At 33.7% G+C, this 25,034-nt stretch overlaps 1 protein-coding gene across 5 annotated transcripts in view; it reads left to right on the plus strand.

Annotated features, from left to right (window-relative positions):
• Nrip1 (nuclear receptor interacting protein 1) overlaps positions 1–25,034 on the plus strand; it is an 84,233-nt gene that overhangs the window by 23,734 nt on the left and 35,465 nt on the right. For 4 of the 5 annotated variants that reach the window (XM_076868182.2, XM_076868180.2, XM_076868181.2 and 1 more), the window contains one exon: positions 15,936–16,053. The gene's annotated coding sequence lies outside the window, so the exon portion shown is untranslated. Of the gene's footprint in view, positions 1–1,452; positions 1,481–15,935; positions 16,054–25,034 lie in introns of those variants that run through there. The other variant, XM_076868184.2, reaches the window with a different exon arrangement.

Raw genomic sequence — 25,034 nt, forward strand, 5'->3', positions numbered from 1 at the left:
GGAAGTGACTCACGACATATGGAACTACTTCAAAATGCATGCCCTTAACTACTATTTGAATTTTTATAGGTTTGAAGTTTTGCTGACTGCAAGAAAATAAAATGCCCAGTGCCAGTTCTTACTGGGTCAAGATTTATTTTGAAGCATCAACATTTTCTCAGCTTTTTGATACTTAAAATGTCCTGAATATTTTCCTACAAAAGGTTTTCATAGACTTTATTCCTGTAAGGAAAATTCACAGTGTTTATGCCCTAATAGTAACAAAAGTTATGTATTTGGTGAATTTGGCAATAGAAACTGCCAGAGGCTAGACTACCCTAGATATATATTTTTATTTAGAGAGTCTAGTGAGGTCAGCAAGGACTTATAATTATATTTGTGTCTTTAGAATAGACCTAGGCATGGAATATTTGACCAATGATTTATAAAGAGATTGTCCATTTCTCAGGAAATGATCAGGAATCTGATTACCAAAGCAATTGGTGTGACACTGTGAAGTCTTTATTGGGTAGTGTTTGTGGAACGTGTTTAAAAAAAAAAAAAAAAAAAAAACACAATGACCTGAATTTGAATCCCAGATCTACCTGCAAATTATTCAACTTCTCTGAGCCTCATCTGTGAAATTGATTAATATCTGATTTATATATATAATGACTTAATGTGATAATGTTTGACTTAGTACTAATATTAATAACTGGTATTTATTTGCATCTGCTTTATAAAAGCTAATTATAAAAACTGCAAATAACCTACCATGTAGTTGTTTTAAAACTTATATTCCATATTGCATCATCATTAGGGTACAGAAGTATATTTGAGGCCACTTAGATTTTAGGACACCACATTTGAGTCAAACCAATGTTATATGTAAGTGGACTAAAGTTGACAAGGACTGAGACATTGTGGTGTGGTGGTTTTGAACAGACCAGACAGTTTAGGTGTGATCTTAATACTTCCATTTATTTATTATTGATAATAGGCAAATCACTTTACCTCTCCAAGGGTTCTCCTCAGTAAAATGGGGACAACTTCATAGGATTGTTTGTGAAGTTTCTGGCCCATAGTATGCAGTAGTTTTTAATTATTTTTGTTATTCTCATGTCTTACACATGCATAGCTTTGACTGTTTTTGGGGGGAATGTAGTTATTATTTTTTTTGATGTCATGGTTACTGATAAAATGTTGTAATTAAATACTTATTTTTAAAAAAATTGAGTAGTGCTTATTCAGTTGGTTTACATTAAGAGAAGGAAATTCAGAGATGTTCAGTTTAATTTTTCAGCGTTCCCTGTGACCCGTTTTTGAATTTCTAGCAGTCACAGAGACCAACTTATATGTTATAAAAAAAGATTTTTACATCACATATATTTTTGGACATTTTGTGGCTTTACACTGTTAATACAGGCTTAACTTATACGTCTTCTGTGCTTCTGCCTTATTTCCTGTATTTGTAGAACCCCAAAGAAGAAGCAAGGAAGAGGTAAGGACCAGGAGGAGGTAAGGCTTATACTTGAGATCAGTATATAGTCAACCTTAAGATGATCAGGTATCCTCTCTGAACTAAAGTCTCAGGTAAATTGATCCAATGACTGTGTTTGAAGTTTTACCAACAGAATAATTTTTATTGTTGGAGACTATGTAAAATTTCAAAGGAAAATCTTCCCTTTTCTTCTGCGCAGAAGGCACAGAAGATGTATAAGTTAAGCCTGTATTAACACTGTAAAGCCACAGAATGTCCAAAAATATATGTGATGTAAAAGTCTCCTTTTAGTAAGTTTTTTTCAGAGCCATAATTCATCCAAATAATTTTTAGAAAATAATAGCAAATAAACATTGATAATTATTTACCATATATATTACAGATATTAAGTGTATTCTGTAGTTAAAATTTTTAATATTCTTTATTTTGTCCTATTATTTCTAGAATAAGTTATTCGATGATAGGAGCATTTCATTAATAAATTTATAAGAATTTTCAAATTTGTTGGACTTTCATGGAAAGGCATTATATCGTGTTAAGTTATACTGGGAACTTGAAGAGTTACAGTTTTAGACATTTACAGTTTTGACTTTGTTACTAGTAGTTTGAGTTAAAAATCAAAACCCTTTGACTCAAACCATCACTGACTCACTAGGACTAGGATTGCTTCAGAGTTGAAGGAGAATGTCTCAAGTGAATGGTATCCCCTAACTGCCTTCTGGAGTGTATACACACACAAAGGGAACATAATTACCTTTGTTTAATTCATCATCCCCTGAGTTTATTAGTCTTATACCCCCTTCCTCCCCTTTACCATCCAGCTTTCTTTCTCCCTTCTTCCTCCCTTCTTTTTTTCTGTCTTTTGGATAAGTATTTATCATTCTGCAGAGCATTGCTAGGCACATAGTGGTTTGGAACATGATTTTACTGTTTAAATTATTTTAAACTTCTACACTTGGACTGCATTTGCTTTGGTCATATATTTCACTTCTTCCATTAAGAACAGCCACACTGTTCATAACATTATTACTGTCAGAAAATAGCTCAAAATACATTGTTTTTATTGTGATATGACATGTTCTATAGGCATACAGCATAAAAAAAAAAAAAAGCGGTGGGCAAGGTAGAAGCACCTGACTTCCATCAGGTGAATGAATCCACCTTCAGTTTAGTTTGACATAACATATTAAAGGAAACAGAATGGTTGAACAGTATTTCTATGTTAATTAAAATATAAGTAATAAAAGATGATGCTTAAATAGTAAGTAATGTATCATCTTACCTACCAGAAAGTTTAGAGTACAAACAATTAATTGTCATAATAGTGTTATCAGGACTGACCCACAGGACATTTTCCCTTGTCCTTTGCTTGGCGGTGGCACTCTTCATTGTTGCAAGGTGGGCGTTTTCCCAGGCTGTTTTTATTTTTGTTGTTGTTTGCTTTTTTAAGTGAGGAAAACATTTCCCAGTAAACTTCACTCGACAAAATTATGTCACATGCCCATGCCTAAGCCCCTTATGATTAGAGTAAACATAATTGGTCAAAATGAGTAATTTGACCTAATCAGGATTCACCTCCTGAGGGAGAAGAGTGAATGTTCTGCCAGCAAATAAGGGTTGAAAAAGTGTGTCTTTGAAGAGGCCACCATAGTGTCTTCACATAGCTATGTTAATTGCTGGAGACTCTCCTGTGAGACATGAAATGTAGTCATGAATGGAGTGCCTGCTGTATTCCAGTTATTCTTCAAGGCCCTGGGAATAAAATACTGAGTAAAAGAGTGATAGAGGAAGCATTGCTGCCCTCCTGGAAGCTTCATTTTATTGGTGAGATAGATACAATGAAGCAGTTCACTTTTATGGTATCTTATTAATGAGTGCTAATGAAAATTGAAACAGAGAAGGTGGTATGGAAAATCTGTGGTAGGGGGCATGAAATTTTAGATTGTGTTCAGGGAAAGCTTCACCCAGAAGTGAAAACTGAGTTGGTATGGGAGATAGTGATGTCGATGTTTGAGAAAAGGAAGTATTTGAGATCCCTGTGGCTGGTGGGGGATGAGTGCGAAAGAGCCATAGGAAATAAGGTTAGAGGGTTTAGGATGCCACTAGACAGTTTTGAGCAGAAGAGAACCCAATATAATATCTTTAAAGAATCCCTGTGGCAGTTGTATTAAATAGATCAATGGGGCATTAAACATAGAACGAAGAAAACCAATTAGGAGGCTATTTTAATAATCCAGGAAAGATGAAGATGACATGAATAGAGGCAGTAAGAAGTAGTTGGATTCTGGATATTTTTAGATAAAGCCCTGAGAATTTGCTGTCAAATTGGATACGGGGTGTGGCAGTCAGGTTTTTGGCCTGAACAATTGGAAGACTGGGGTTGATACAATCTGAGATTAGAATAAACAGGGACTCAGTTGTTGATAGGCTAAATTTGAGATGCTTTAGACATCCAAATGAAAGTATCAAAGAAATATTTGTTTATATGAAGTATTTTTGATGATAGAACTACTTATTTTCAAAAAGTATGACAATGACCATTAATGATAGAAAATGACTTTTAATAGAATACAAATTAAAAGAATAATAATGAGAATAGAAAATAGATTGTTACACGGATTGAGTATTTTGTATTCCATTTAACAAATAGGGGAAATACTGAAAGTGATTTTAAAGTGTTCAAAAAAGCATTTATGCTGAATATATATTTAATGGTTATTTTATTCTAGTCTTAAAATTGCATATTGAATATATTTATTCTATGAATTAATCCCTCAATTCTGAAGTCTTAAAGCTTGTAAAAATATAGTAAGTAAATACACCATAAAACCAATGGTATGGACTTCATTTTATGTTTGTCTTCACTATGGCACGTTGCTGTCACCCTTCTAAAGGATGTATGCAACTGCCAACTAGATGATCTACCTCACCTAGCTTTCTAATATTTTGCAGCATATTATAGCATTCATGCATATCATTAAATAGGAATCCAAGCCAACAAAATCAATTCAACATTTTTATGTGTGTTTATCAAGAGGAATTGCTTTTCTCTGACCTTTCTTTTTAAATAAGAAATTTTAACCAGATTATTGTACTTCTTTGCATTTGATAAGAATGCAGCATACAGCTAAGATTTTCAATCTGTGTGTAAAGTACCTTTCATGTGCTAGTTACTCATGAAATACTTAAATGGAAAGTAGATATAGAATATCATTAGCATTTTTAGCTATTTTTAATTTTTAAAGATAATTGTTCTGTATTCAGTAATTATTGCTTAATAATATGTACACTACCTATAAAGCAGGGTTGTTGGTAAAAATGAATTGTAATTGTTTTTTGAGACAAAAGTAGTATATAATAAATATAAGAGGTTATATTTATTGAATATAATAAAAGGAAACTTTGCTCAAGATGATTAGGCATTTCTCATCACACTTTGGCCAGTCATGGTTAGTTTATGATTACTGGCCTGTTTGATCAGCTAGGAAGAAAAGCCTGTTTAGATTTATAGAATAAATGCAGTTCATTAAGAATCTGAAGCATATTGAATTACTCTAGCATACCTATTTCTCACCTTAAGGGGTTTTTATGAAATGACCCATTTCCCATGAAACCATTCTAAAATTTGTTGGCAAGAAAAGTAAGCAAGCATTGGTGTTAGTTTTCAGGCCAAAATGATAGTATAATGAATCCTCATTCTTCTAACAAGCTATATAAGTTTTTCTCTGCAAGTCTACTTTCAGCTTATTTTGAGTATATGTGTTCTCCTTTGTTTTTTATTTTAAAAAAGGAAAATGAAGAAAATGTATTGCCTAGCAGTTAGCATTTGTTCATATATGAAAATTACTGAGATGCTTACCTAAACAAGATTCTTACTAAGTAAAGCTCCTATTACCATTATTATTATTATTATGTAACACTTAGTGTAAACAAGAATATACTTGAGTGTCACCTCTATGAATCTTTAGGTTTTGGAGTTTCTTGCATTTTGGACTATTTGCATAAACATTACCCAATTGAGCATCTCTAATCCAGAAATCCAAAATATGAAACTCATGTCAATGCTCACAAAGTTGCAGATTTCAGAGTCTTTAAGATTTCAAATTTTCAAATTAAGGATGCTCAACCTGTATTTAAATTGTGAAGCCCAATATTAAATTGATGCCCTAAGAACCAACAGTAAACACAGAATCAGAACTTCACTAATATTGCATCAGATTGTGACTTTTCTTTCGAGTTTGTTTGAACCTGCTGCTCTCACCAGTCTTGCCGCAGTCTGGCTGGGCACAAGATCACGAGCCACTCACAGCTTTGTAGATTCAAACAGCAATTGTTTATTCCCGAACTCACACCAGCACTCTACAAACATGTTCTGGGGAAATCCCCCTTCTGGGGGAAAATCCCAAATACCCTCTGAATCCCTGGAGAACTCACCTGGAGCGGGCCTGCCTGAGGCAGCAGGATACGCCCTATTCCCAACAGGTACACCTTAAACCTGGAATAAACCCAAGGAGAGCCCTAAACCCTGATCCACCCTAAACCCCGACCCGCCCTGGTCCTTGAGCAAGGTCACCTTACATGCAGTGTCACTGCAAAATGTCCAAGGCAAGTCCATTTCCACGAGTCCTTCCTGTAAGCAACATGGGGTACGCTGGCAAGGAAATTGTCATACCTACTTGGCTAATGGCTCTCAGCACAGTCTGACCACTTTCTTAAAGTTTAAATTAGTCACTTATTTTCTTAATAATACTTTTTTCTTTCACGTGTATGTTTGAGTAACGTTATTTAATTTTGTGCTTTTAAGTTTTGTGAAAATGGTAGTAATCTGTATATAGTCTCCCAAGATTTTCTTTTTTATTCATGTTGATTTAAAAATTATTAATTTTTTTTTTCTTTTTCTGTATGGTTACAGTTCATTTATTTTAATTGCTGGATAATATTTCATTGTGCATTTATTTATTCTCGTTTTAATGGACATATATTTTGTTGTGCTTTTGTTGGTTGTTTTTGATTATCTGTATTGATTCATTTATTATACATATACACGATGTACTTACATTCATATATGTATATATATATATATATTTATACATACATTAAGTCAGCATTATTTCATGTGTTCTGCTTCACATGTGCAAGACTGTAGGATATATACCCAAGAGAAGTGTAGAACATATTCAATTATATGAAATAATGCTAAATTGTTTTCCAAAATCATTGAACTTATCCACATTTTATTAGTAATATAACAGAAGCTCCTGTTTGATAACTTTTCTCAATTTAATGGACCCAAATGGCATCTTTTTATGATACTTAATTTGTGACAGGGTGATTAATAATAAAGTCAAACATTTTTTCATGTGATTTTTTTCACCACTGTCATTATTCTTTTATGAAATGCTTGTTCATGTATTTTATCTGTTATGTCCTAAAAACTGTTCATTAAGTACTGTGCATGCAAATATGTAGTTTTTATATTTTTAAAAATTTAAAACAGCACATACAGAAAAATTACAAATACAGTACAGAATTTAAAAATTAGAGGGCTTGATCTCTAAACCCTGTACCATACCATCTCTTCCACCATGAACACCTGCTTCATGCTGCTTGAGTCTGACACCTCTTTTAGAGTGACCTTTTGTGCATTTTATCTGTTTTTCAATAAAATGTTATAGAATACACACATAAATACATATATTCTGAATATTAAGGGTTTTGGGGGAATGGCTACTTGTATTGGGGTGTTGTAAATCATCTTTTCATTTTTCTTGTTGATGAATGGAAGTTTTCCATATTAGTGTATTTGAATTTATTAATCTCTTGCTTTAAAATTAGCCCTTTTATGTCCTAAGAAAACCTTGCCCTGATATATTCTTGTTGTGCTTGGATGCTATCTCTGTAATGGGCTTTTGCTGCTCCATGGATGTTTTAGAATCAGCTTATAGATTGTCTTGAATTTTGATTGGTATAACTCTAAATGTAGTGTTTCAATTTGGGAATATTGTCCTTTTATTTTTTTATTACTTTATTTAAATTAGCTTATGTGACAGCAGAATGCATTTTGATTCATTGTACGCAATTGCAGTACAACTTTGAATTTCTGTGGTTGTACACAATGTAGTGTCACACCATATGAGCAGTCACACATGTATGTAGGGTAATGATGTTGTCTTTTTATTTTATCAAATATTTGTCATAAGAATGGCATGTCATTCCATTTAAGTAGATTGTTTAGGTTTCTTTGCTAACATTTTCCAATACATTTTCTTCATATAGAACATGTAATATTTACATATTTTTGTTACTTTTGTTCCTTAGTATGTTTTAATGTTGAATTTTTAAATGTTATTATGTTTGTTAATGGTATATTAAAAATGCTTTACTTTTTAAAAAGTTATTTATCTGCAATTGATTGAATACTTCATAAACTATTGATAAATGTGAAACAAGCTCAAAAACAAATAAGTAAAATCAGAACTCGAGTTTTTTGATCTGCAAATTACTTTTTTATTTTTATTTTTATTTATTTTATTTATTTTCTAGTTTTCGGTGGACACAACATCTTTATTTTATTTTTATGTGGTGCTAAGGATTGAACCCAGTGCCTCACGCATGCTAGGCAAGCGCTCTACCACTGAGCCACAACCCCAGCCCCAAACCTTTTAAATAAATGTTTTAATAAATATCAGGTGAATTGTCTTCTTTTTAAAGTTTATTGATATATAATTCATATGTCATAAAATTCATCCATTTAAACTGTTTAGTTCATCATTTCTGGCTTTTATATGCAACCAGCACCATCATCTAACTTTCACAATGTCTTGATCCTTAGAAGGAACCCTGTGCCCATTAGCTATCAATCCCCATTCCCATCCTTCCCCATCGCAATTCTGGGCAACCACTGATCTATCTGTGTTTATTTGCCTGTTCTGTATGTTCCAAGTAAATCAAATAATGCAATACATGGATGGTTATTAGTAACTGATTTCATTCAGCATAATAGGATTCATCTGTTGTAGCATGTATCAGTACTTCTTTGCTTTTTATGGCCAAATAACACTTTGTTGTGTGAATTTATCTCACTTTGTTTTCTCATCAATTGATAGATACATGTTTGCACCTTTTGATTATTATGAGCATATGAGTTTTTATGTGACATAAATTTTCATTTCCCTACCATATATACTTTAGGATTGAAATGCAATACAATGATTCTGTGTTATTTTTTTAAAAGCGCTCAGCTGTTTTCCGTAGCAGCTGTACCAATGTAGTATGTTCTACCAACAGTATATGAAAGAGGTGAAGATTCAAGTGTGCAACCAACCATTGTCACAGTCCAGGTTTAGAACATTTTGGTCATTTTAAAGAGCTCTTTCAGGGGCTGGGGTTGTGGCTCAGTGGTAGAGTGCTCACCTAGCATGCATGAGGCACTGGGTTTGATCTTCAGCACCATATTAAAAACAAAATAATGTGTTCACCTAAAACTAAAGATATACATGAATAAATAAAAGAGTTCCTTCATGCTCATTCACAAGATCTGCTCCCATCTCCTGCAGATCCTGGAAGTGATCTGCTTTATCCTGCACTTTAGCTTTTCTAGATATTTTATATATAAATGGAATCATACAATATCGATATGCTTTGTTATTTAGCTTCTTTCACTGAATATTATGTTTCTGATATTTGAGTTTGTTTTTATGAATAGTTTATTCCATTTGTTTTTTGTTTGTTTGTTTTTTAGTTGTAGATGAACACAATACCTTTATTTGGCTACCACTTTATGTTCTTTTGCTAGTTGGTGGGTATTTGGTTTGTTTACAATTTTGGCTATTGTGATTGATGGAGATATCACCGTCTGCATATAAGTTTGGGGGATGTTTCTATTTCTTTTGTTTAGCTATCCATGTGTGAAATTGTTGGGTCATTATGAGTGTGTGTGATATATATTATATATGTATGTAATAATATATATAATATATGTATATAATATATATCACACGTACTCATATATATATAAATATATTTTATTATACATATTATATATATTTTATATTATATATACATATATATAATTGCCTAACTGTTTTCCAAAGTGGCTATGCCATCTTATGTACACATCAATATTTAGGAGGGTTTTATTTTCTCCCTGTCCTCCTCAACGTTTTTCAAAAATTATAACTTATAGTGGATTCGTAGTGAAATTTCAGTGAGAACTTATTTGTATTTTTCTTAACTGGCAATGATGATGAACATCCATCTCTCTCTCTTTTTTTTTAAAGTGTTGACTCGACATTCATATAATATCTCTTAAATTCTCAGCCCATTTTTAAAAAAGTGGTTAATTTATTCTTGACTTGTAAGGATTATATGTATATGAGTTACAATATTTTCTCCCATTCTGGAGCTTACTTTTCATTTAATGGATATCTTTTAAAGATTTTGATAAAGTTCAATTTTTCTCTTTTTTATGGCTTGTGCTCCTGTTATATTTAAGGATTTGTTCCTAACTTTTTGTTGTTGTTGTTCCTAACTTTAGTTCACAGATTTTCTGTTTCTTTTTCTAGAAGCTTTGTTGTTTTTGAGCTATTTCAGTTTTGAAGTTTATTGCTTCAGATTATGATCCAAACAAATGTTGTTATTTTTGTAACTAATTTGTGAAATAAAGGTTTACACTTAATCATTTATTTACTTTTGCATGTGGATATTCAACTATTCAGTACCATTTATTAGAAAGACCATTCTTTTTCCATTGAATTGCTATGGTACATTTGTCAAAAATAAAATGACCATGAATGTGAGAGTTTTTATGGGGATTATTCTGTAGCATTATCTATTTTTCTATCTTTATGCCAGTATTACATGATTTTGGTTTCTCCATAGCTTTATAGTAAGTTTTGACATTAATCTTCCCCCCGCCTGTTCTGGGGAGAACGTAGGGCTGAGCTCACGCCTGCTAGGCAAGTGCTGTACCACTGAGTTATATTCCCAGCCCCTCTTATTGTCAGATGGAGTATCCCTAAAGAGTGCAGGCTGGCCTCAAACTTGGTAATCCTCCTGCTTCAGCCTGGAGAATAGCAGGATTATAGGCATACAGTACCAGGCCTGGCTTAAAACAATTATGGTGGATTTTGATAGATGAATTTGGAAAAAATTGACCATCCCTTGCCATGTTTATTTTTCACCTTGAGACAGGGTCTTGTGAAGTTGCCCAGGCTGGCCTCAAACTTGTGGTTTTTTCTGTCTCAGCCTCTGGAGTTGAGTGTGCCACTATTCCTAGCTATCTTGTACTTTAGAGTGTATATGTTTTGCACATTTGTTAAACTTAAGGTTTTGTTTTGGTTTTTGCTATTATTATAAGTGAATAAAATCCACTTCTGTTGCTAACATATACATGAAATGCTGTTGATTTTTGGTTTTGGATCTAACCAACCTTTCTTTCTTAACCTTCTTATTAATTTTAAAAGTTCTTTTTTTGTTGTTTAAAGATTCCTTCAAAGTATCAGCCCACAAGATATTGTCAGTCTATGTGTCTTTATATTTTTTGCTTTATTATATTGAGTAAGCCTCACCTCAGACATCCATGTCTTTTTTGTGATGTTAGGGGGAAAGCATTAGTCTTTCAATGTTAGTGTGATGTTAGGTAAAGGCATATATCCTAGAAGGGAAAGGTTGCTTTAACATGGAAACTCTTAATATACATTATTGCTAGAATAAAGGACAAAACCCACATGATCCTGCATCCCAGTAGGTGCAGAAAAGGAATTGGGACAAGAGCTAGCACGTTTGTAATGAAACCAAATGAATGAATTCCAAAACTAGGTGTAGAAGGGAATGAAAAACTACAGCTACTACCATAATTATAAGTAAAAGACTGAATATTTCTCCCTAAAATTTGGGTACGATGCAGTATACTTAGACCACTTTGATTCAGTACTGGACTAAAAGTTCTAATCCTGTTTTTTTCTTCACTGTAATATTTGTACAACTGAGTTTTGGGATGTGTGAGAAATACTAAGGAGCAAAACCAAAACTATTCATCTAGAATTAATCAATTTTTATATTATGGTTTTTTTTCTTTTTAGTACTGTGTGTATACATGAGTGTTCAGTAACGTACATGTAACATAAAACGGATTTGAGTTCACATTTTATGCTTACTCTAATCTCATTTCTTACCATTTTCTTCCTTGCTCATTGCTACCCACTGAGTCATCTTTCAGTTCTTAGAACAGGCAAGTACCATCCCCCATGTCTTTTGCATATACTAATCCTTCTATTGGAAGTTTTCTTCACTTAATTTATTTTGTTTTTATGGTTAGGGTTTCAGTTATTGAGATATCTTAAATGTTATTTCTTGGAGAAGCTTTCCCGTATTTTTTTTTTATGTAAGGTAGCTTCCTTTCTGTGTCTTGTTTAAATGCCTCTATTATTTTCTTAATTTTCTGTCTCCTTGTTTTTGTCTGTTTCTCATGGATGTACACTGAGGGTTTCTTTTTCATGTTGTAATTCCAGCACATAGTGCCTAAGCTTCTAATTTGTTTAACAGTAAACAAAAGTGAATAGTATCTTGCTTTTTCAACATCATATTCTGATTGTTTTGCCATATCATTTCTATGATATAAGTATGACACTGTTATTTAAACATTTTCATTTCATAGACAAGATTTCTATTGTCATGATTCAAAACATATCTAACACATTCAGTTTCATTGACTTGTATGAGAGATTAAACTTACCCATTTATTAATTTAAGAAACATTGAAGTTATCTGTGAGAGTAGTTTATTCTATATTAACTTATGTTAACTTTTATTACTTAAATATTTGTAAAATTTATATCTTCATGAGGTCATACGTTGAGCTTAAAGGGGAGAGGGTATAAGAATGCTTTAATAAAGACAAACCATTAAATCCAACAATTCTAGAAAGTGGCAGAATAACAGGCACAAATTGTGAATATATTTAGAATATTTTTAACTCCTTAGATGGAAAATGTAGACTAATGAGCTTCATCAAATACTGGTATCTAGTGTTTTTGGTTTTTTTTATGTACCATGTAAATTGAGACCATTGTATATGCATAGCATTAGAGAAAGTCAGTTATTTGTCTTTCAAATAACTGCTGAGCCTGCTGCTTTTGTTTTTTCTTGCCAAGTAAAATATTACCAGGGTTTGAATTCTACTCAGCCTCTTACTAGCTTTGTGATTTGGAGTAGCTTAAACTCAATTTCCTCATCTATAAAATGGGATAATAATAGTTCCCTCATAAAAGGCTTATTAGTATTATGTTTGGCACATAGTAACTGCTCAGAAGTGGGTGGCTATCATTAGATAAATAAGTAGTTCTTGGTCCTGGGAGAGTTTAAGAGTAGCAGTTGTAAAGGTTTCTTAGGCTTCAGGGCATTATCTGCAGGCACTGACCAGCTCTTTAATAATAATGTTCCTCTGAAGATGTTGGCAGCATTCTTCATTGAATGTGCCTGTTTACTGACTGGGTTTTTTCTATACCTATACCAAAAATGACCTAGCTGAAAGGTAGTGAAGTCTCATTAAGTTAAATCCTACAAGAGGTTACTGTTTGCAGCATTCTTAAATGTAGTCATGTTTACTTTCTTGTTCCAACTTTCATATAGAAGGTAATATAGCCCAGTGAAGTGGCAGAGGAATGTGATTCCAGCAACCCGGAGGCTGAAGCAGGAGGATTGCCAAGTTCTATGCCAGCTTCAGCAAATTAGCAAAAATTTTAAAAAGGTCTGGGGATGTATATCGCTCAGGGTTAAAATCCCTGGGTTCAATCCCCAGTACTGCTCCAAGATGATGATGATGGTATTTTTCAATAAAGGAGGAAATGTCAGTGAAAATAGAACAATTCTAGAATTTCAGTTGTTTGGTAGATAATGTTGACAAGGGGCTTGCCTGGGGTTTGGCTTCTAAGGTTGGGGATTGGGGATTAAGGAAATTCCCAAGGTCCAGGCACATTCCAATAGGAGTACTAATATAATTACAAACTTGGATATTTTTAAGTTCATGTGTGAATCACTTCCTTGTAGGTATAAATAGAAAAGTGATTGTTTTCTACTCCTCTGAGAATTTCTATCAGAATTTTATAGTCAAGGTCCAGTCTGTGTCCAGGATCTTTAGTTTGGGTCCTTGCTTAGTGCCTATTTCCCTTTTATCAAATGGGATAATGCCTTCTGTGCTTATTTTGCTGAGTGACAAATGTTCTTTGGCAATGGAAAAGCATGTAGCTTATTTAATGATTCCTCCCATTTTTTTCTGTTTTCCCGTATATTTAGTAGATCACTGGTGGAGATGGCATGGTAGCCCAGAACTACATCTGTCACATGTGTTGCTTCTTAGAGGTGTTTTGTTTTATATTGTATGAAAGAGTAGACACTTTTAGATTATTGCTGTTCTCATTCTTCAATTTTATTTGTTAGAAAACCAATATATGCTTATTGCAAAAGAATTAGAAACTATAAATCAAATGAATGAAAATATTTCTAAATGCATAAATAATCACTGAATTTATTTTGTATAATTTTAAAACAATTTCAACAATGCTGAAAATACATTGTTTCCTATTTTAATCACTTTATGTATATCATTTAATCTAACTTAATATTCTTCTATATTTTAATGACTACATAGTATCCCATGATGTAATAATATTCCATGATTTACTTATTTATTAGTTTAATTGTTTTTACTTTGACATTTAATGATTTTTCTGATTTTTTTGCGATTAGAAATGTTGTACATAATGAACATCTTTTTTTTTTTTAAAGAGAGAGAATTTTTCAGTTTTTGGTGGACATAACATCTTTATTTTATTTTATTTTAGAAAGAGAGAGAGAAATTTTTTAATATTTAGTTTCTAGTTTTCGGCAGACACAACGTCTTTGTTTGTATGTGGTGCTGAGGATTGAACCCGGGCCACACGCATGCCAGGCGAGCACGCTACGGCTTGAGCCACATCCCCAGCCCCTTTATTTTATTTTTATGTGGTGCTGAGGATCGAACCCAGCGTCCCGCACATGCCAGGCGAGTGCGCTAACCCAGCCCCATAAAGAACATCTTTATAGCTAAATATTTCTACACATTGTCAGTATTATTGTTTTTGTTTGTTTGTTTTTGAGACAGGGTCTCACTCAGTTGCTTCGGGTCTCACTGATTTTCTGAGGCTGGTCTCAAACTTGTGGTCCGCCTTCCTCAGCTTCTTGAATCACTGGGATCATAGGTGTGTAATGCTGTAGTAAGCTTTTTTTCTTTTTCTTCTTGTTTTCTTTTATTTGGATAAATGATAGACTTGGAATTGCCATTGCTATATCAAGGAACATAAAACATTTTAAGGCATTTGATCCATGTTTTTATTGCTTTATTGAGGTGTGATTGACGTACAATAAGCTGCTCATGTTTATGGTATAAAACTGGATAATTTTTGACATGCACATCCATGAAACCAACACCACAATTTAAAACAGCACATATTTCTGATCCCCCTCCCTTTGTACCTCCCTTCTTCAGGCAAAACCACATATCTGTTTTCTTTCACAATAGATTAATTTGCATTTTCTAGAATTTTATGCAAACAGAATTGCAGAGGATATGTATCTTCTTGTCTCATTTCTTGCACTGAGGATAATTACTTTAAGAATCATCCATGTTTTTATTATCATTAATATAGCATAGTATATTGTTGTGGAATAGTAAAATTACATTGTATGGATATGCCATAATTCTTTCGCCTATTAGTGGGCATACATATTTCCAATTTTTAGCTATTAAAAATACAATAGATTTACTTCAGATATTGGAGTATGTCTTTGTACAGATATAAGGCATAAGGCATTTAATATTTCTTACCAGATTTTGTGTTGGAAAAAGTACGCTGTTGGTTATTGATACTCTTCTCTTTTCTCTCTTGGTGTTTCTTTTTTTTTTTTGGACACTGGGTTCCATGCTATCTCCCAGGCATGTCTGGAATTCTTGGGCTTTACGTGATCCTCCAGTTTCAGCCTCCCAACTAACTAGAACTGTATACTACCATGCCCTGTTCCATTGCTGGTATTTTGAAACTGAAAAAATATGAGGGAAACTATAGGTCTTTTTTTCTTCCTTTTTTTTTTTTGGAAATATATATTTATGATGGATTAAGGATTTTTTTAATGTAACAATTGAATTGATTTAACAGAACACTCTTAGAAATTTGAAATTAACAAAGTTTAATATGCAGAACCTAGGAACTATAAACATTAATTAAGTAAACATGTTATCTGAAAAGCAAGGATCTTTTGCTCTCCTTTGATGAACTAATGTTCATAAGTAATTTATATTTTTCTGTCAAATGGCTCCTTCTGCATTGAACTTGAACAAGAAGAGTTTACTGAACTTCACAAAAGATATTCCTGAATCTGGTGTAGAATAGTTTCCAAACTATCTTTCCCTCTTCTTAAGATGCAGAGTTGACTGAAGGAGGACCTGAGAAGGCTCCAGATGACATCAGAGCTGCTTTTCAACAGCCTTCTTGATTTCCTTTCTCAGAAAGCAGAGGCTCAAACCTTGGAGACAAACGGTGAGAGTATTTTTCGAGAGTCCATGGGGCTTAATATTATTACGACTTTAATATGTTTTACACATTTTTTTCTTAGTTGTACATTAGCTTAAAAACACCAGATATGTGCTTTATCTCTGTGAAGTATTTCACTAGGAAATGTGGTTAAAAATCCTACTTTTAAGGAACTTACAAAGAAAGAATAAATAAAAATAAATAAAGGTAATCAAGAGTAAAGGAGGTTAAATGCCATAAAAATATACTCATGAGAATTCAGTGAGTGAATTACTACTGGAGAGAGGGATTTTGGAGCTTGAAAGAAGAAATGGTATTTGTGTTGATGATACTTAATTTGTTTTTACCAAATCCACAGAAAGTGGATAGTCAATATAAAACCTGAAATAGAAATCTGGTTTCAGATAAAAAGTTAATTATTGTTTCAAGGAAAAAAGAAACTTGTTTTATTAATGTGGATTCATTGCAGTGTAGGTGTGTGATTCCTTTTATAATTATGTAAAGTGATTACCTCTTACAAGGCAGTCCTGGGAAATGATAAAGCAATTGAATTAGCACAAGTAGGTGGGCAGTGAACTAGAGATGAGTGAGTAGTTAATTCTACTCAGATTAACATGCCCGTTTTCTAGTGTTGCTACAACTTAAATAAATTTGTCAGATCTTACATTCTTGGACCTTAATGGTTTTTATTCGTGGGCAGAAGTAATTCATATCAATCGGGAAAAGGGATAGTGGTTGTTTATGTTCCCATAATTACTTGTGCAGAGTTACCTTTTAACCAGCTAACTGAAAACTTTGATCAGAAGAGAGATAGCAGATACAGCATCCTAAAATTCACTGTTTTAGTTGACCATGATGTTTCAAAAAGGGGATGGTAACTTTGAACCCAATGTGTTCTTCACCTGTAGCCATAATATGCTTGTCCAGTGACAAAGCTCCCCTTTTCATTACTATCCTGAACTATCCTGATTAAATTCAGAAAACCCAATAATAAATTTGTGGGTTTTGTTTGTTTTGTTTTGTGGTACCAAGGATTGAATCCAGGAGTGCTTAACTACTGAGCTACATCCCCAGTCCTTTTTATTTTGAGATGAGGTTTCACTAAATTGCTTAGGGCCTCAATAAGTTGCTGACACTGGCTTTGAACTTGTTATCCTCCTGTCAGCCTCCCAAATTGCTGGGATTATAGGTATGTACCACTATGCCTACCTGTGAAGTTATTTTAATTGCTTTCCTTAATGCTTATATCGTCTTATAATTTAACCAGAAAAGTTTTTAAAATATTACTTTTAAAAAGACTGCCTAAATCTACTAGTAATTATTTGGTTGGTATTTGCTTTTCACATTTTCCTGTATTTTTTCCTCTAAGTCGGAACTTACATCAACTAGGTTTATATTTGTAAATACTACAAGTTCATTGATTGAAGTATAATTATGCATTAATGACTTGCTGATAGTCTGAAATCTGCTATATATATATATATATATATATATATATATATATATATATACACACACACACACACACACATTTTTTAGTTGTAGTTGGACACAATATCTATTTTATTTATTGTTATGTGGTGCTGAGGATTGAACCTAGTGCCTCGCACGTGCTAGGCAAGTGTTCTACCGCTGAGTCACAACCCCAGCCCTGCTTTATATATTTGATGAAACATAGTGAATATTAATCTCCTTTCTCAACTTTAAATTTTGTTAAAGTGAATATTATAACAACATGCATTCCCATGAGCCGATATAATTAGTTTGTTCTTAATTTGTAATTACCTTTGTTTTACCAAATAACCAGAATGGTAACTAACAATCACTTAGTGATAGTTGGATAAATAAATCATAGATAGTCATCCAGGAAAGATATATAGCCAATGAGTTGCTCTTAGAAAATAATCAAATTTAGATATTTCTTCTAGATAAAAAGGATTGTTTAAGACATAAAAATGAATTGATTTTTCTATATGCTTTAGGTATATTCAAAATTTTTCAAGATTTTAAAAGCTATGAATAGGTAAAGTGTATTTTTTGTAAAACGAATTTTGTTAAACAGTTCCTCATTTTGAATGAGGAGGCCCATATTCAAATAAGCATGGAAGATGTTGGGGCAAATATGTCTTTTCAGTGGGTTTTTTAATATTCAGTGAACCATGTCCCCAAAGTAGGATCTGGTAGACTGGTTCTGACAAATTGAAGACTTTGAACTAATGTGTTTTATGAGTTTTTTTCTATAGTTTGTTGTATTGTCACACTCTGAAAACACTCATTTTTAAGAACAGTAATATCCTTTTGAGTGAGAGAACATAGGGGAGGGTTGGGGGGAGAAAAAGAAAAGAATTTGGTTAATGAATATTACAAGCCATATAAAATATGAAGTGTTTACATAGCTTTTGAGTATCGTAGGTAGCCAGATTTCCCTTGCTCCTTGTTAGCTCCTCTTGAAAGAAATAGTTACCTGTCTAGTAACTAACAAAATAATTCTACCCTTTATTTTATTTTCATATTTTTTGGTGCTCTCTTTGTTTCAGTGTATAATATTTATTAGCCAATGTTGACAAAAATTGATGACAAAAAAGAAGTTGGGTAGAATTAGGTAATTGACCATGAATCAGTTTAGCTTAAATTCTTGAATATACTGATTTTTTCCCACTGAAAGGAGTTTTTATGGTTATGTGCCATAAGTTTTCACTGGGAAGAATTCCGTTTTTGTGGGGGGCGTGGGTAATGGAGATTTAACCCAGGGGCACTCTACCACTGAGCTACATCCCCAACCCTTTGTGTTTTATATTTTAAGACAGGGTCTCACTAAGTTGCTTAGGGCCTGGCTAAGTTCCTGAGGCTGGCCTTAAATTTGTGATCCTGAGTAGACATGCACTACCACACATGGCAGAGAATTCTTTATAATACTTTTTTTTTTTTTTTTTTTTTCCCTAGCTTGTTTGTATTGTTGATAAGTTTATTTTGGTGGTGGTGGGGGATGAGGTGGGTGCCAGGGATTGAACTCAGGGGCACTCAACCATTGAGCCACATCCCCAGCCCTATTTTGTATTTTATTTAGAGACAGAGTCTTACTGAGTTGCATAAGGCCTCACTGTTGCTGAGGCTGGCTTTGATCCTCCTGCCAAAGCCTCCCAAACTGCTGGGATTACAGGCGTGCACCACTGTGCCCAGCCTGTTGATAACTATTTTAACAAATATCTTGAGTGTTAAAACTTATGTTCCACATAGAGTTATCTGTCTATATAAAGATAAAAAAATAACCAGTGACTCAACTGGTTTTAACAATTGTGTTGCCACATTGATAAAGTCAAGTAAATGAACTCATGGAAATGCTTTCCCCACACTTTAGAAAATATTTCTCAAAGAACGTGGGATACAATCCAAGCCCCCACTGGTTGTCTACAGCCACAGATAATACAGCATTCTATACCTATAGTTATGTTTCCTATACATATGTACCTATGATAAATTAGTCACAGTAAGAGGTTAACAATAACAAGAGTAAAATTGACTAGTTATAGCAATATACTATATCAAAAGTTACATGAATGTGTGTGTCTTTCTCTCAAAATATCTTACTGTACCGTACTAACAAGGGAATAAAAGTGTGGAAAGAAAACCACTGATAATTGGACTGTGTAAAATTATTTGTTTAAGAAATAGCACTTTTTAGTAAGTGTTTAAACTTCTAACTCAAGTTTTCAGGGGGACCATGGTACTAGAGAAACCAGGATCAATCCTTAATCTTATTAAGTCACCTCAGTTGGAATTAATTGCCATAAACCAAGTTGGCTGTCTCGTTGGTGTTTCCCTGGCTTCGTAGACAACCTTGGTAAGAAAATCTGGATGCTTGGCTGAAACCAAGTGTTGTCAATTTCTAACATTGCTTCCATCCCCTCCTAATTCCCTTTCTCACAGCCAACTGTCTTATTTCACAGCCTTGTGATTTCCTCTTAACTGATGTCCTTGCCCACATCTCTCACAGCCACCAGATCTTCCTAAAAGTCCAATTTATTTGAGTAACTTCTCTAATCAAAAATGATGTAATACTTTCAATAGCAAAATGCGCATAGACAACAGGCCTTCCTTAAGTCAATCCTAACCTACCCTTACAATGGGAAGCATTGACCTGATTGGCATTTCTTCACAATTTGATATCTTTAAAGAATGGACTCTCTTTAAGTCTTTTACCTAATATTTAAATTAATCTAACTACTATTTTGGGTAGAAAATCCTTACTATACTTTCATTATCAACTCATGTTTTTTTCTCTTTCATGAATGGTTTCAAATTGAATAATTTAAATAATTAAAAATTTGCTGATCAAACTGACTATTTACTTTCACTTCTTACATAGATCCTGGTCCTTCACTTTAAATTAACAGTGCTAAACCTGATATTCTCCTCTCTGTACATTTGCCCTTCATCCATGTGGTCTGTGGTTTGCACATCTGCAATTGGTGTGATTCTAATGGAAGAGCTTATTATGCATGTTATTTAGGTAACTAGAATCTTCCCTTTCTGGATTTGAGATAAATACATTGATAATTTTTAACCCCCATTGAAGTCTGTTTTTGCATTTATGTATAGGACTGTTCATAGTTACACCAGGGCAAACTTCTACCTTGAAACTTCTAACTTGAAATATCCTGGCACCCCACTCTGCACCCTCCCTGCTGTATTGCGGACTGTCTAAGTTAGTGCATCTCAAAATATCTAAAAGGAAGGTTCAATTTTTGTTTACAATTCTTATTTCATTTCATTATTTTAGTAACTCATTATTTTTAGTAACTTTTAAAAAGTACACTTTTACTGTACTTTTTAAAAGCCTCTATCTATGACAGATTGGGAATTAAGCAGAAGACATAGAATATAAGTCCAAATTGTTCATTAAACTCAACAGACATCAAATTACTTTGTCACATTCCATAAAAGTTTCTAATTACTGAAAATTTTAGTCCTATGAGATTACAAAAAGTTTCAATAGCAAACTATGTTGCCATGCTTCCTTTTTTAGAGTGATGCTCCTCTTATTATTCCCCAATGAATGCTAAAGCTTCTTTTTCAGTTGGTGAAACCTTGATTGTTCTTCCAGTCAATTCACATGCCACCTCTGTACAGTATATACGTTAAAAACAGTTTTCTGCCTTGTCTCCTGATGTTTTTCCTAAAAAATTTGTGCTTCATTTGCTTTCTTCATTTTGTTCATGTCTTGGCTTAAGAAGTATCTCACTATGTTGTTGATTGTATTTTTTCCTGACAATATTATTAAACCCACTAAACGCTAGCTTATCACTTACCCTTGTAGCTGCTTCTTTCAACAAATTTGTAGATTTGTTATTTCTTGTATGGTAAATTCAGAATAGTGACTGTGCAAAAATGAAAGCTATTTCAAGTTGTCCTTACCCACCTAATCTTTTTGAAAGGTTAGTTGGGCATGGTGGCACATGCCTTTAATAGCAGTGACTCAGAAGGCTGAGGCAGGAAGATTGCAAGTTTGCAACCAGCCTCAGCAAATTAGGGAACTCCAAGACCCTCAACAATTGAGCAAGATTATGTCAGAGAGTGGGGAGGGGAAGAGTGGGGAGATAACCTTGATGGTAAAGAGCCCCCAGGTTCAATCCCCATTACTAAAAAAAAAAAAAAAAAAAAAAAATTTCCTCAGCTGGATCCTGGGGACTTTTCCGTATTAAGAGCATTTATTATCTTACATAGTTATAGTAGAAATTCATGAAATTGACAATTGTTTAAAGACAAACAAAATTATACTTCTTGATTATTAAATGGACCAAGAACAGTTCTTAAACTGTAGTTATGTTTACTTTCTTGTTCCAACTTTAATGTAGAAGGTAATATAGCCCAGTGAAGTGACAGAGGAATGTGATTCCAGCAACCCAGAGGCTGAAGCAGGAGGATTGCCAAGTTCTATGCCAGCTTTAGCAAATTAGCAAAAATTTTAAAAAGGTCTGGGGATATAGCTCAGGGTTTTATTCTTAAATCATGGAGGATCCAAGAGCGTTTTTGTTTATGAGAGTCATTACCTGACATTGTTTTAGAAATTTAAACTGAGAAAAAACTTTTAAAAATTCAAGAATGAACAAGGATGCATTTCATTAGCCATCAAAGCAGTGACACATTTATAACCTCTGAATGACTGCACTGTACCCTCAGGAGAGAAAGATACCAAAAGAGCAGATAACATTTTAGTATTCTAATATTCTATTGTTGACCTCCTATGCCTCCTGAATGGATTGTGGGAATCTTTTGGGGTCCCAGGACCTTACTTTGAGACTTGCTGTTTTATAGGAATTCATTTTTTCTAATTGTCAGCGGAATCTTCTATATTTTTATTTCAATAATCTAGTTTTTATATATGTAGATTAGTAATATTTTTTAACATCTTCAAGCCTTATCATATTACCCATTTTTCTATTAATGTCTATACATAGAATGTACTGGAACTTATTACTAGTGTTGGTTTTGCTTACTCAAGGAGAAGTCATTTTATTTGTGGATACTCGTAAGGTCATTCCTAGTTATGCTCTGTCAGTAACCCTAGCTTTCAAGTGCTAGCCCTTTTTTATGACTTAGGAGCTCTAAATCCTTCTTTTGTGATAAGACTCCTTACTTCAGAGGTTTTGAAGCTTTGGTTATTTTTGTAATGATTTTACATAATGAAGTTGATATTTTCTTTTGGGGGCATGACAGGCTTCCCTTCAAGTCTGCCTTCAAGTCTTTTCTTCTCTCCTTTGTGTGACCTTCCCCTCTACTTGCCTCAACCTGATCCCCAATGCTGGCACTCCTTTTCTGAGAGTACAGTCTGCTCTCTGGCAGATATTTACTTGGCCCTAGTGACTCCAGTTCTTTGTCACTCTCTACCCTTTTACCTTGGCTGATACTCTGTTAAATTCTTTGTGAGGTCTTAGCAGGACAGTCAGTCTCTAGGGTATTTAACGACTCTTCAAATTACATGGGTACTGGGTCTTCCCTGAGAGTTCTGGGAATGCATTGTGTACCTGTCAGCGGGATGGGAAAACCAAGATGGCTGCTAGTCAGACTTGATTTACTAACAGCTCTTTTTATTCGTTGTCTTTTTATCATATGATGATGTCATGGTGTGAGCTGGAATTTCAGGACTTAGTATCATTATAAGTGATAATCTATAGCAGCCTGGTGCTCACAGAATGTTGGGAGTTTTTATAATTTAATTCTGTGTCCTAAACATAGTAGGCGCTCAGTAAATGTTTGCTGAATTAATTTTTTTCTCATTAGCATTGGATAAAACTCTTGTCTCTAGTGACTGTATTATAACATAAACCAGGCATCTTGCTGTTATAGCCCAAGGAAATAGCCCTCATACTATTCTGAAAAGGTAAATGTTGCTGTCTTATTAAGAAAACTCTCACTTAATACTTAATGAATATTGATACTTAGGATGTACAAACTTCAGATTTTAAATGGGACATGACTCTGTCTCTGTTAAGTATGTCTACAGTAATATTATTTTTCTTAAAATTTTGTATTAAATTATTTTAACCATGTTTTACACATATAGACTTGAGGTAATTGTTTTAATAATTTTCATCTTTCCTTGTTAAATAGCACCTCATTTAATAGCACCAACAAATTGCTTCATAAGCATTCAAACAAGCCTTCTTTGTTTCAAAGCTTTTTCTTCAACTTTCCTTCCCTTGCCCTATTTCAAATGTGATTTCTTCTCTGCATTAACTGGTTCACAATTTCTTCTCCTCTCTAAGCCATCAACAACCCCACAGCTTCTGTTTTTATTTTTAATATGCATTTAATCATATTATTACTTACAAGTCGTTCACTGCCCACCAGATAAAGATCAGCTCCTCAGCATGGCCCTGACTCAAAGTCCTTGGTTCCAGTAGTATTTCCAGCCTAATCTGCAGTCACATTGGACAGCCTTCCTTCATCACTCGAGCTCTTTTCTGTCCTGTACGTGCTATTTCTATAGCTTAGAATAGCTGCCATTCTCTTCTGCCTGGCCAGCCCTCACTCTTCAACCATCACTCACTGCCACCTGAACATACATACATGAACTAAAACCTAGTTATAGCCTACTGTGTTCCTAGAGCACTTTTTAAATATTCCATTCATAGCAGTTAGCACAGTATATACTTCTTGTCCTTTTACTTGGTGACTAAAGAAGAGATCACATGAACTATGCATGCTCGTGTATTATGTAGTCACTACGTATTTATCATGCTACCCCTTTTCCTGTGCCATTTGGGAAAATATGTCCAAATAAATTCAAGTGTGTGAAAGTGATTGAAACTCAATATAATCTTTATTTGTTCTATTTTTTAAAGGGGAATATTTTGTAACCCATTGAACCTTAATAAATAACCTAAATAAATATCTTACACTAACTACTCTTTAGAACTACTCATGATATACTTTGCCTCTGATGGTAGCAAACTGATATTATAGATGGAGACGCGCTGATTTTAGAATATTGCATTTTAAGTATTATAACTGTTTGTTTTACTGGACTATTAACACCCTTGTCTTAGTATATTTTCTGTTATTATAACAAAATGCCTAGTGCTGGGTAATTTATAAATAATAGAAGTTTATTTACTCATGATTCTAGAGACCAAAATGTAGAAGCATGGTGCTGGTATTTAATCAGTATCTGCTAGGGCCTCTTGCAGCATTGTAACATGGTAGAGGGAATCAGGTGGCAAAACAAGCTTGCTAGCCAGTTGCTCTTCTTAGGAAGCAACTAATGCCATTATGGGGGCCTCTCTCTCCTGACCTTATCTAATCCAAATTATCTCTCTAAGGCCCCACCTGCAAATACCATTAGCATGTAAATTTGAGATTAAGTTTCTGACTGGTGAATTTTGGGAAGACACATTCAAACCATGACAACTTTATTCTGGCAGTAATACTTTCTCTTGGCCCATGGGTTGGAACTATAAAAACATAATAAAAAAATTTTATTCTGA

This window comes from Callospermophilus lateralis, chromosome 10 (assembly GCF_048772815.1).
Source record: "Callospermophilus lateralis isolate mCalLat2 chromosome 10, mCalLat2.hap1, whole genome shotgun sequence".
Lineage (NCBI taxonomy): Eukaryota > Metazoa > Chordata > Mammalia > Rodentia > Sciuridae > Callospermophilus > Callospermophilus lateralis.